An 11,509-nucleotide genomic window follows, 5' to 3' on the forward strand; every position below is an offset into this window, starting at 1 on the left:
TTTTGCAAACCATCTATCTTATCCACTCGCCAACTCCCTCTACTTCTTACCATTTCCGGAAATAACCTAACACTCACAAGATCCGAGATCTCGGTTCAATACTAGTGATTTCCGCTAGCTAGTTGTTGAGATTGATTTAAGAACATTGTTGTTTGATCACGTATCTAGGACCTACCATTTATAAATATGGAACTAATAATGTGCATATATAATAAGAATGAAAAACAAATTAAGTTTTCAAAGAATACCTAAACAAATTGATTTGTGTTGATTGCCTAATCTTGTGTGTGCTTGCAGATATGTAAATTATGAAAGACAGATAATTAATATGAATAAATAACCTAATTAATTTGTAAACAAATGTTAATTATAATTAAGTTACGATGTTATGGTCAGAGATCAAATTGATCATATGAAATAATTATAATTGTACGTAACTAAATTACATAAAGAAACTTATCAACTAAATCTAGTTGAATGTGTGAAGGACGAAATTATAACTATTTAATGTTTATGGTAGAATTATGTTTACAGCAAAATAATAAATTAGTTCTAATGTGTGAAATATTATTTTGATTGGTTAAGTAGACGTGACACCATGATTGACCAACAAAAAAGCGTACTCATTTTTTTGGCTAAAGTTGAATTAAAGTTCTCATTTTCAAACTTTCTTAATCTGGGTTTTTGCTCAGTGAGGTTTATTCTTTTTGTTTATTAATAGTTGTCCTCTAACTTTAAGGTTAAATGTCACAAGAAAATTAATTATTTAACGGTAATTTGTATTATATTTTAGTTACATGTTTTGATAACTACAAGTTTTTCTAGGGTATTTTAATAATTACAACTTTAAAATGGATAAAAAGAAATTTATAATTATTTAAAATGGGTACTATTCCCCTAATGATATTTAGTACTAAACTAAAAAAAGAAAAGTAGAGAGTGTATTATATATTATTAAGATGGGCCGGTAGCATACATTTGCAAACCCTTTTCATTGGTGGTCCTTGGTGGGTGGGTAAAAGGAACAACATGAGACATTTAAGGTTTTGACACTTCGTCCCATAATCTTTCATGTAAACAAAATTTGACACTTAACTTTTAAAAATGTATAATTTATATATATATGTTTTGTGACCACCATAGTACATCATTTATCAGTCATATTCTTTTTGTCAAATTCCAAGATATTGTTTCCATGATGTTCGCTTGACTTTTATGAGTAGATTATAGAACTAACTAGAGTAATATATGGCCCTCTTCAATTCATCATTGATCATATAGAGATGACTGTCTACAATTTAAGAAACAAAAATTGTCATTTGTAACCACCTTTCTATCAATTTCAAAGCCTTAGTAACAACGAAATCATGCCATACAAACTAGCATGTACATAATGACGCCGACGTAACTATTTCTTCAATTCACCACGGGAAAGAAGGTTATGTGTACGGTGTATCGACTATTTCACCAATTTACCGCTGAGAAGAGGGTTATATTTATATATTGAGCGGATTTAGGGTGTGCTTAACAAATTAACCGGACACATATCTTTCAAATTTCAAGAACCTTTTCTATTTCCCAACTCTAGATCAATTGAAATGAAAAAAATTGGAAATGTTTTCAAATCCTTTTAAGTTTCCCAATTTGGCATACTTTTGGTTTAAGGCAAAAATCATAATCCATCAACAGCAAATTGACTTAACATCAATTTTTATTATGGTGGGATGAAACTGGGAACCATTGAACCAATAGCAGCACTGAGGATCCAACATCAATTTTTGTCCTATCAAACTTCTAGATTATATGACAAATTAATGTATACATGTCTTTAGCAATTCTTTACAGGTATCAAACAATTAATAACTAAGAACATACAAATATTTTTTGAAAGCTGATGTTAGTTAAGATAACCAACCAACAATGTACATTAACCCTCATTATATTTCTGCTTCTATAGATTTGAGAATAGATTCAGAGGGTAACAAACTAACAATACCTTTGCATTTGTCACACATGATCTTCATTTCAACCATAATATTTGAAACAAATCTCATGTAATTTGATGATCATGCATGCAAACTACTTGTTTGCACGTTTGTTCTTGACACAATTTTCCTTAGTCACACATTTCTGCACCTTATAAATGATTTTTAGTTTATTATAAAAACCTTTTGAACAAACTCAAAAGAAAAAAAGAAAAAAAAAACCTAGTAGCTCCACAACTTGTCACAATCCGAAGAATCCCCCGGAATAAGATAATCGTTAAGCGGCTGCCGCGGCGGACTCATCAGCATTCCTTCCGCCATGTCCACCAACAAATTCGGCATACCGAAAATCTCTTCTTCATCCATAAACTCATTTTTAGTCACCGGTTGGTCAACATTAATATTATCATTAGATGTTAATGAAACTAGATCCGAAGTCGAATCCTTCATCAATGCCGCGGCTGCCCCGGCCGCGCTCCTAATCAAAGCAGGATCCGGGACAGCCGGGACAGTGTACACCCCAATGTAATCCGGGAAATTCAACACCGCATCTCTTCCTTTAAGCGATAAAGCAGCCACATCGTATGCTGCGGCTGCCATCTCAGGTCTCGGGTACGTTCCTAGCCAAATTCGCTTGCTTTTGCGTGGCTCGCGTATCTCCGAAACCCATTTTCCACTTCGACTGCGAATCCCACGATAAATTGGATATTTCCCGGTTGCGGTCGGGCTACGGCGGTTCGGGTAGCCTGAAGATGAAGAAGAGGAGCTCATGACATTGGTTTTGGGTGATATTTGGACTTCAAGAATAGGATTTTGTGGTGGTGGAGGTGAAGGGGGAAGAGGAGGGTTAGACATGATCTATATATATTTATATTAATATATATATATATATATGTATAAATATATGTGTATCCACTATATATATATATATATATATATATATATATATATCTATAAAGATATGAGTACAAATATGGCAAAAAGCTAAAGATATGTGGTTTATTTGATGCAAATAAGGAAAAGATTTATATGAGACTATGTATGTGTGAATTGGTACGATAAAAACCGTGGGGAACTCGTGGGCACCGAGTGTTCTATGAACGACATGTCTAGGTTTTTTGTGTCGAGAATTGAAGTACTGATTGTGATGTATTATAAGTTTAACAGGGTATTAGCTGGAACATTTGTATATATAATTATTTGTTGTATTTTTAAATAATAGAAATAATGCACCTTCTAAATATAATATTTCTATTATTATTTTATTGATATTAGTTTATTGGTCAATTTCCTAAATCGATGTCCCTTTCGGGAAACTTTTATTTTAGTGTGGTTTTTATCCGTTGGAATAAATTCAGATTCTTTTGTTCATTTTAACTACATTTATTATTGGAAAATTTTGTATTTATGTATATAGAGTATCATGTTTTCTTAAGTTTCTTACCAAATATTCTAACACATTTTGAAAGGTAGTCATATTTTAAATTTATATACGCATTGAACGGTTACACTTGCTTTGTTAGTTGAAATTAAATGTGAAATGCTTGAAAGAGAAAGATTCATTGGTTTTATATGATTTAAATAGATATTTCTTCTTGGCTTCTTTTTTCTTATGCAGCCGTAAAAGAACTAGGTGAAAGTTTAATTGTATGAATAGTAACACCCTCAAACTCAAACGAGCATCGACAAAAACCATGTGTGTATGTACGCGTGATGCAAGTTTCACCCTTGAAATGGCCGTTCAACGAATCCATAACATTTTGAAGTTGGGTACTATGATGCGAGCCCAAACCTTAAATCGACCGTTTTCATGCACTCTCAAATGTTGTTTGAAAAGTATTTTAGATTATACATGTGTATTGCATACCCATATGATTATTAGTTACTATAATATACTAATATATTCACAAACAATAAATTACATGATGTATAGTCAACTAAGGTAAATTTATTATATTTAGTTTATCTATCATGTGTAACTTAGAAAAGTATACCCTTTCAGTTTTATAGGAATAGTTTTGAAAAGTTATTTAAATACATTGATGCTATAAGAATTTAATTATTAGTAGTTGAGGTCATTTAGAATGCTATTTGCTCTAAAAGAAAAAAAAAATCAACTTTGGATGATAATATTTTAGCCTTTTGTTTTCTAAAAACAAGATGTTTTAAGTAGCTTTTGAAAATAATTGTAACTTGGCGAAAGTGTAAAACTACCTTGTGTCACCATATTATACTTTTTATTTAAAGGGGCCGGTCTTGGGATTTCTTATTATACCTCCTTATAACTTTTTATTAAGTTAATAAGTTATAAAAGTATAACTTATGGAACTTTTCATCTCACAATATAAGCAATCCCAAACACCTTATTACTTTTCAAAAAGTTAATAAGTTATAAGTTAGTGAAAATAAGCAATCCCAAACACCCCCTAACTATAACTACTTCCCTACAAACTGAATGAGCTGCCGTTCAAAAATTGTCCTTTGCAATGGAAATTGTTATCGGAATTAATTGCGTAGAAACGATCTTTAATGAAACTCTTTGACAACTAATTTCATCATAAAACTGTTCTAGCACTTTTTCCGATAAAGCTTCTAAGAAAATGTGTAGTGGGTGGCAAAAATGGAGAGTTTTGGGAGACTTTGGGCTACAACCTCTGCAATGGAAATTGTTATCGGAATTAATTGCGTAGAAACGATCTTTAATGAAACTCTTTGACAACTAATTTCATCATAAAACTGTTCTAGCACTTTTTCCGATAAAGCTTCTAAGAAAATGTGTAGTGGGTGGCAAAAATGGAGAGTTTTGGGAGACTTTGGGCTACAACCTCCCCCCCCCCCCCCCCTCCCCCATCTTTGGGCCAATTATGGGGTGATGGGGGAGGGCATAGATTTGTCGCTGGTTAGGTTAAGAAAAATTAATATTTCTTAATCCTCTCTCTCCTTATTTTATAGCCCTCCACTACACATTACCTAACAAATTGTTTTGACACATTTCTAACAAATGTCCTATTCAATTAGACCAAACTTATTTGTGACCGTTTATTGGTGGTGTTAAATATCTAACAATATTTTATTATGGTTCCATGTTATGTTGTTATTCTGGCAAAAATGTATGGGTAATAACAATAAACTTGTAGCTACGACTATTTTTCTCAAACATATTTCGTTCAGATGAGGTAACTCACACATATACTCTTTAAACTTATTTTTAAATCTACATATTTATCCCATAATGAGATCATAACTTTCAATCGTTTAGAGAGTAACATTTTTTCACGCATGCACTCTGTTACTGTCAAGCTATATCCCTTTGGTTTCAAACATTTTTCACATAAAAGGTATTATTGTTTCATGAAAAATATTATGTAGATCAAAATATACATGGCAACAACTATTATTTAAGGAGAACAAACATTTAAAAAGATAACACTGTTCACCTTATAATGTTCTTGATGACTTGACAGAAATACCAAATTAAGTATTTTGGTTTTCAACTCCTTAGTGCATAGGGAGTGGGCTTCTGTAGCAAGTTCATCACATGGGGACAATTTCCTTCCCAACCAACAACTATGTACATAAAAAAGTTATTTTGAATTGTATAAATTTGTAAAACGTATACTTTAAACTAACTACAACATAATTAAATAATATTAATTCTTATGCTTAAGTATTATAATTATATTTGGCTTAAATATAATTCTATAATTTACTGACCTTTATATTTTGTTCGCAATTTTGTTAAGTTCTATAACTATTACTAATTTTTAAAGAAGTATATTGATTATCAAAAATATCATATTAGCCAGTATATATTGTATAAAATAACAAACCAGTAGAATCCCAATACTAGGTAGACAAGGAACAACAAAAGAAATCTTGGTGATTTAATTTGGCAATGAAATTGTTCCTCAATACACCAATTAACTACTACTTTGCAATTTGACACAACAATATTTTTGACATATGCGCCGTACAACATATGCGGCACACATATTGATAACACAACATATGCGTTCACAACCCCCCCCCCCCCCTCTCAAGTTGGAGATTGAGAAAATCTCAATTTGCACAGAATTTACACCCGATTTCTTGATGCTCCAATTACAAATGTTACGACACGTATTAACATCAAAATCGATCATATGATTGTAGACGATAGCTAAGGTTGAGAGTTTTGATGTGCTTTTTTATGCTATATACCCTTTTTTTCGCTATTATAAGTACTACAGAAAACATGAATGATGACGTTAAACATCTTCTTCTTTTAATTAGTAGTAACTAAGAAATTAAGATATATGTTAAAGTGTCAAAACAGCTATTGACAAGCCAAAACTTACTAATTGAGACATCAACCCCAAACACGAACCCCAAATCATATACTTATGGAATAATTATATGTATTAACAATTTATATAACAAAAAACTAGTGCCATAATATTCCAACTGTTGAGAAAACATTCAAATTTTCAATAGTATCAGTCTTGGTGGCATTTTCTTGACCACTAACCAATGTGAACAATAATGATCTTAAAAAGATTAAGTGCATGCATAAAACCTTGCGGAGGGTCACAATTTTTAGGAAGACTGAATAATAAAAAAATAACCTTTTTAGGGGTTTGTGTCTATGCAAACCCTAAGGTAGCTAGGTTATGTCGTCTATAACCTCTTGACCGACTTGAGACCCCAACCAAGGTTTGGAATCATCTTGGTTTTCATCATCACCACCGCCGTTAATGGCAGCGAAAATATAACAGACACCTTCGGAGGGGGTTGTGTTTATATCGTCTGTGCTCGTTTGTGTGTTGATTCGTTTCCACGCCGCTTTGTTCCTAACAGTATGTTGAAGCGATATTAAGTGACTCAAAACTCTGTTATCTTCTTGCTGACATAGGTTATCAATTAGTGTTTTGAGGTTATAATGGTGGTAGGTAAAGAGCAACAGGTGGCCGGAGGATGAAGATGCTAAAGGTGCGTGAACGTTTCAGCTTTCAACCCTAAAGTGTACCATATCATCTAGTTTATTCTTCTTTTATTTTTTTATAATAACAATTTATTTAAAGAAATCGATAGTATCAAGTATCAACATGTCTTGGATAAAATATGACAAAGCAGTTTTCTTTAATATAACGTCTGAATAGTTTAATTGTTAAAAGATAACCAAAGGTATCAAAACATTAAAGGGAAATATAAAAAGATTGGCAATTTTTCAAATGATATTTTTAAGATAAATAATAGAACAACAATCATAGCTCTAAATTAGGGTTATGCTTAACGATGAAACTATAATTATGTTTCATATTTATGTAAGTTTGTAGCTAATCATGACCACATATAATTAATTCGGTTTAATAAGTCATAAGTGAATATATGATCAAAAAGTTATATACACTCTGAATCATAGAAAGTATGACCTATGTATAGCGACGGACCCAGATCAAAAGGTTTAAAATGGTGTCGTTAGATGTCAATACTCGGATATCTATCAATATTATTATATATATTTTTTGTTTAAGTCGAGTCAGGTCAAACTTATTTTCAAATTAAGCATGAAACCTTGCATAATTCAAATTTAATAGAATAGCCAACGATCTCAAAACTAAGGCTACGCAAGTTTTAATTATTATTTTATACATATTTGAACATAGTAATGGATCTAATAGAAAATTTTGTCAACCGCGACACAAACTGGTTGGGTTAAAACAAAGCGAGTCAATACAAGTCGGGTAAAAAAGGGATGGATAAAACCATTTCAAATCCTTATCTACTTAAATGATATTGTAAAACCCTTCATACTTATTATTATTTTTTTTTCATAATAGGATAAATGAGACAAAATATTGGGTTGATTCAACCTACATAATAGACCATAAATAAGAAAACGAAAACATTTCTAAATTAACCAAAACGTAAAAACACATGCAAATCAATTGACTAGTTGTAAAATCAGGGTGGCTCGTGCGACAGCGAAAATAAGTTAGGGCTTTAGACCCATACTAAATTAAGACCCTCTAGCTCAGAAAAAACATTATATATAAATATATTATAATGGATAAAGAAATCTTAAACTAATGTATTGATGTGGTGGCCGGTAGGCTTTGTTGTTTATAAAATATAAGTTATGAGTTCAAAACTTGTAATAAGCAAAACCTTTTTCCTCAACAATTGTCATTAAAAGATCACAAAAACTTGTTTTGATTTAGGCCTTCACATTCGTTGAGCCGGCCCTGCGTACAATAAACACATGATCACGTATATAGTTATAACTCATATATCTAGTTATAACTCATATATGCTATATATAGAGCGTTTAATAGGTGTGAGCAGAAAACCGAATTAAGAACGAATTAACCGAAAAAAACCGAACCGAAGCATTAACCGACGGTTAATTTTTTGTTTTTTTTGAAAAACCGAAATTTCTATTTCGATTCGGTTATCCAGTTTTGAAAACCAAAAAAAAAACCCAAACCGAACCGATTGATAATTGTGACATCTGCCCGATCCGACCCGACCCAGGTACCCGTTTCTCTGATCCGATCTCTTTCTTTTATGATTTAGTATTTATTTATACTTATATTTTACTTTTAGTAATAATAATATATATTTTCCTTCCCGCATCTTTCTCTCTCTTTCTTTCCGCCGTCCCGTCCCTCTTCTCTCTTTCCGCCTTCTTTTCCCTCTTGTCGCCGTCCCGCCCTTAAGCCTTGTTTCCCTCTTTTTCTTCTAACTCTTTGCTTGTCCTTTGTTCCTTCCCGCCTAAGGTTGTCTGCGCAGCTCCACGCGCCAGACCCCTTACAAGGAATCCTGCGTGAAGACCACCTGTACAGCGATACGCGAGACGAACTCTTCTCGCAGCGCGCTAAGAATTGTAATTCTTCTCGCAGCGCGCTAAGAACGGTAGTTCTTCCCGCGACGCGCTAAGGATTTGTAGTTCTTCTCGCTTCGCGCTAAAAATCGTAGTTCATCCCTCTACGCGCGAAGAATTATAGTTCTTCCCGCGGCGCGCTAGGAATTTTAGTTCCTCCCGCGGCGCGCTAAGAAATGTGATTCTTCCCGCGGCGCGCTTAGAAATGTAGTTCTTTCCGCGACGCGTTAAGGTTGGTTCTGTCTGCCTTCGCGCTCGCGCTCTCTTGACCTTCTGTGTCTGCCTTCGCGCTCAAGCCTTCTCGCGCTAAACCCTTTGAGTTTTCTTCTGTTTAATCTAGCCGTTTGCTTTTGTGTTGTCTTATCTTTTGTGCTGTTGACCTAATCTGCGTTATGTCTGAAAAGTTACTTTCGGCGCAGCATGCGCACCAACCCCATTGGTTGGCAGAAAAAGTGACTGACATTATCTTTTGAGATCTGCTTTTTCCCATGCTTGACCAGTACCTTTATCTGAACCGCCCATGCCTTTTTACTGTTCCCTGTCAGCCTTTTTCTCTTTTTCCCTGCTGCCATATCTTTTGATATCTTTTACTTGCTTTTGGATATCTTTTGTTATCTTTTGTTTTGTCTTGTTCTGTTTGTCTTGGAATCTTTTCCCCTTTTTCTGGATTCATGTCTCCTAGGGTTTCTCTATAAATAATAATGTTATTTTCCTAACACATCACACACAAACACTTAATCTCTCCTATTCTCTCTTCCTCCTTGCTCTCTCTGCCGTCTTCCTCTCTGCCTCCGTCTTCCTCCCTGTTCTGCCCTGCTTTTCCGGTAATATATATATATTATATATAATAATTTACTTATTAATTATGCTAACTTATAATCAAGACTTAAAACAAATCATTAAAACAACAATCTTATTTATAGGTTAACTTGTGCTTGTTTAAAGTTGGTTCTTGCTTTATCTTACACCGCATCGTTTATCAAGTGAGTAATCTCGTACCTAATCCCTTTTTGCTTTTAATGTTTTGGGATGTTCATGTGTTCATACAAACTTAGAGTCTTAAACTTGTTTATGAACTTTAGTCGCGCAGTATCCCATGTGTTGAGGATGTAGACTTGACTGTTTATTTGTATGTGTGGATCATTAACCGTCTTGTCGGTCTATTCCGCAGTTCTCATGGTACCATTAGATGAACACGGGAGAACTATCGTTTATGATTTTCTCTTTTGTTTGCACATGCACAGTTTGTCTTGTTTGTGAGCTCAATTGTGAGCACTGGCAGTCTATGAATCTTAGAGTTGGTCCCGATCAGATTACACCCTTGTTGAAAACCAGACATACACATGTTGCGCGCAGATTTATTGTTATCTATGTATTGTATTAAACTTGATTTCTCACCAACACGCAAGTGTTTGACGTTTTATTTTAACACATGTTTAGGTTTGCAGTAGCTGTTTTGGAGCTTGTGGACACGTAGGAAGTTTTCTTTATTTTGGACCTAGATTAAAATGTATCAAGACAAGTTATTGCTGTTCGAATATTATGATTTATAATACATTGATTTATGATGATTTATGTTATCTTATGTTTACCTTGCGCACGCGCGAATGAATGTATTTATTAAATATTGACACCCAATAGTGTCACGAGTAATGAAACAATATGTGGCGCCCCGATGTATAATCCGCCTTTGGTCGGGGTGTTACAGATTGGTATCAGAGCTCGTTGACTTTAGGATAGGTGGTTAGACGTAACGGCCTAGAATACCTAAGAGTCCCTTCTCGCGCATGAGAGAAATCTCATGTTTGCGCGCTTATTGTTAATTACTCGTTATTTATGAATATGCTCGCGCTTGCGCAGTATATGATTTTATGTTTTATTTCGCGATATTTCAATTTTTGTTAAATTTCGATTTTTATTGATTTTTCTTACATATTCGTTTGTTGGATTTGAAAATCCGAAAAGTCATGGTGATACATGAATAGTTGATTTTCAATTCCATTTACGATTATGTTCTGAGGTTGGAGACTTGAAAAGTCATGGTGATACATGAATTGTCAACCTCCAATACTCATTTTCTTGTATATTTTATATTGAAGAATGAAAAGTCATGGTGATACATGAATCGTCAATCTCCAATACTCGTTTGCTCGTATATTTTAAATTGGGAATTCGGAAAGTCATGGTGATACATGAATTGTCGATTCTTGATTCGAATTTGTTACCTTTATTAAGTCTGCATCTAGGGTCATTTATTTTACTTTAACTTTTGACAGTAACTGACTCCGCGAAACCAAGCTTTTCGAGGTTATACTTTGCGCTAAAACCAGGATATTAACTAAAATTAAAATTTTTATAGAATGCCTCCGCTATCTCGTCGCCATCTCAAGAAGAAAGAAGCCGCGCGCAGACGCTCGCAGCAACGTTCCCAGGAAATGGCCGCCGCAATAGCCCAAGCTTTGAGCCAAAACAATACCAACACCTCTGGTTACAACATTAAATCCTTTAACGCGGGTAACCCTCCAAAGTTCACAGGTCTTGAAGGAGCCACCGTGATGCTCCAGTGGCTTGAGAAAATAGAAAACACTTTCCTCCATACCCAATGCCCCTCAGACAGACGAACCCTGTATGCTTCCAGTGTCCTGGAATCTAGAGCGCTTAC

General features: G+C 34.0%; 1 pseudogene; it reads right to left on the reverse strand.

The window, feature by feature from the left end:
• Positions 1–2,176: 2,176 nt before the first annotated feature.
• Positions 2,177–2,859, reverse strand: LOC143606229 (ethylene-responsive transcription factor ERF027 pseudogene; annotated as a pseudogene).
• Between the last annotated feature and the right edge of the window lie 8,650 nt (positions 2,860–11,509).

This window comes from Bidens hawaiensis, unplaced genomic scaffold, assembly GCF_021521415.1.
Source record: "Bidens hawaiensis isolate Kalapana, Puna unplaced genomic scaffold, B.hawaiensis_p1.1 tig00073643_1, whole genome shotgun sequence".
In the NCBI taxonomy this organism is placed as follows: Eukaryota; Viridiplantae; Streptophyta; class Magnoliopsida; order Asterales; family Asteraceae; genus Bidens; species Bidens hawaiensis.